This window comes from Trachymyrmex cornetzi, unplaced genomic scaffold (genome assembly GCF_001594075.2).
Source record: "Trachymyrmex cornetzi isolate Tcor2-1 unplaced genomic scaffold, Tcor1.1 scaffold517, whole genome shotgun sequence".
Classification (NCBI taxonomy): domain Eukaryota; kingdom Metazoa; phylum Arthropoda; class Insecta; order Hymenoptera; family Formicidae; genus Trachymyrmex; species Trachymyrmex cornetzi.
The window spans coordinates 54,157-57,291 of NW_017299826.1; the positions used below are offsets into that span (position 1 = coordinate 54,157).

The 3,135-nt window shown below is 30.5% G+C and overlaps 1 pseudogene; it reads left to right on the forward strand.

Annotated features, from left to right (window-relative positions):
* Positions 1-2,831, forward strand: part of LOC108765734 (probable multidrug resistance-associated protein lethal(2)03659) — a 16,736-nt pseudogene extending 13,905 nt beyond the window's left edge.
* Positions 2,832-3,135: the final 304 nt, after the last annotated feature.

The window sequence follows — 3,135 nt, forward strand, 5'->3', positions numbered from 1 at the left end:
GGACCCGCGAACAGACGAACTCATCCAGACAACTATCAGGAAAAAATTCGAGAAGTGTACAGTGCTAACAATTGCTCATCGACTCAACACCGTTATGTACAGCGATCGTATCTTGGTGATGGACGCCGGTAACGTGGTGGTGAGTCAATTTTCTTTTATTTTGTCTTTTATGATTAGAGCGACCCATTGAATGAATTTAAGTAGGTCACAAAATCTTTCCTTTCTGTGGTTGTGGAAAATCAATGTAACTATGAATTTATCGGTCATTCTTGTGACATATTTTATACTTCTCGTTCCAGATTATGAAATTTATTTACAATCTTTTAAAGCAACATAAATTATATAAATATTTTATTGTATAAATTCTGCGAATTTACCCTTTGATCATTTTTGTATTGTTTCATTAGAATTTTTGTTGAGTAAGTCACTTATTAGTTGATACAGAATTACAAAATCTTTGACTATATAAATAATACTAATTACGTTAAGAAAATACTTCATTTCTCTTTTATTTATAATAGTCTCGATATAAACTATCTCTTAAACTGCGAACTTTTATATATCGTACGCATTCGATCATCCTCACATGCTGCTGCAAAAAGACACGGGCTACCTGAAGAGCATGGTGCAGGAGACCGGCAAGGCGATGGCGGAGGTTCTGGCTTCCGTCGCCCCATAACTGCTATCAGAATCGTGGATTTACGGCGTTTTGATGTATCCACGGAGTTAACTTTTGGCAATTGCGTCTGTTGAACACCATGATTAGGTCATGAAGATTCCGACAGTTTTTGCAATTATTAGACCAAATTCTGTGATTTTAAAAACAAGAAGAAAAGTGGAACGCGTAGTTTGAGAATTTAGAATTCATAATCGTCGACTCTCTCACATATTTATCACCGTATTCTATATTCTGTTCGAATTGAAATTTTATTTTATTCTACAAATTTTTTTTCTAAAAAGTTTATTTAATTTTTATATAATTCTATAAAATTTTATAGGACGTCATGGTTTAGGATATTATAATGCAAATGAAAAAAATTTTAAACTAATTAAGTGTTAATTAAGAGAAATACGTAAAGTAGATCAAGGAATGGTCAGAATTCAGAAAATTCGAAGCAAATTTGAAGATAAAAAAGAAAACACGTAAATAAATAAGAAGTATAAAGATTATATCAGATTTACGATCTCGGGAATGCCGATAGAGTATTAGAGTATTCAGAACTGGCGAAAATGTGTTGGCGGTACATTATAAATTAATAATCGTTCTACTGCAAGCTGTACAGTTCCATCTGGTTAATCTTCCATTTTAATAATCACGGATTCTCTGCTACTTTGATGCGCGATTATCGCCAGTTTAGTAAGCAATCAGAAAATTTGTAAAACTCGCATGGGTCACGGCGCATCTGTTGTTACAGTATTATTACATTGCATGATACATTATTTTTATATCAGTCTAGACGTAGATATTTCATCAAGAAGTGTGAAACTTAGTCTGTTGGATTACTTATACCTCTTATCGTGAGTAAATTAACATGAACGCGTTTATAAGGAAGAATTTTTTTTATCTACATATATAGATACTTATAATATATGTGTATATATCGTTACGCCCGCACGTTTCGCATGGAGGACACATTAATCGCACTGAAATAAATGTGCACAACAGTACAACGGGAATGAGAACTTTATTGAGAAATGACAGAAGTGTTAAAAGCTCAGAACTGTAGGATGTATTATAGAATGAATTTCGATTGAAATTAATTATTCCCTTTTTTAAACACAATAGAAATCTAGAGAAAACGGAATAATTCCGATCAAAATTCATTCTGATTTGTTTTATATGATAGGTGTCCTGAACACAAAACCACTATGTTGTAGAGAGATCCTCTTTTGTCTGATTCCTTGGCGATCGATAACAGGTGGACTGAAGTACGGGAGAGACTTCGGCGCAATATAAATACATATATTTTTTTAGAGATAAGTTTGTCACAGAAATATGCGAGTTAAACATAGATGATTAGAGCATAGGTGAATGAAATATAAAAATACAAAAAGTGCAGCAGAGGAAAAATGGAAAATGTAAATGTAGAGAGAAAGCAGGCCAGATTTTTGTCGCTGCACTTTAAAATTTTCTGTCTTACTGTCTTCAAATTTTAAATATCTATTTTATTTTAAGTATGTATAATGTACTAGTTTAACAACAAAAAAAGACCTAAATTGTCGAATTTTTATGTTCTTTTTCGAAGTTTAATTTCGGAGAACTTAAATTCTAAGAGATCTAAAAAACCGAATTTTTTCCTATATATTTGTAAATTTAAGGAAATTTTGATATCGCTGTACATTTAGAATCTTGAAATTCTATATTTGAATTTAAAAAATTAACTAAAGAACATCTCTTGGATTTAAAAAAATTGCAATTTAGTTAATTTAATTCGATTTTGAAGAGATTATTCTCAAGAATATTGATAATCGTTTTAGCTAGAATTGACGGGTCGAGAGAATTGTATTTAGCATATAGGTAGTATAGAAGATAGATTTTTACACTCATTGTAAATATTCTGATAAATACATCTAAAGAGTGTAAAGGAAAGAACGAATTACAACAACAGCGGGTCCATAATTCGTACATTCTTATTGCCTTGTTTTGTCGAAGCCACAGTGCATATCTGTAAATTTGTAAGTGCATAAAATGTAATATATTATTTTATCAGCAACATGGAATCATTGTCGATAAATTATCCTTAAATAATTTATCCTTAAATTAAAATTATTCAAAATGTATACTTGTAATTCATTTAATCATTCTTATAATATTTTTTAAGAAAGAAATCGCAAAAAGTTTCTGGAAATGATTGAAATTTACAAAATTCTTGTCTTATGTACATATAGTTGTATGTAATATATGTGTGTGTGTTAATTTACATTTTTTATATTTTCTACCTATATATAATTATACAAGATATATTTTTTCCCGGATTGTGCGTTTAACTTCAATATATAAAATATTTTATTAAAGTTATCAGCTTTAACTCAAGTCGACACATGTCGTTAGAAGCCATGTGAGTAAAAAGCATCCATTAAACGCATTTGCACCTAGTATAAAGACATAATGTTGCAAGTATAGTTGCACGTATA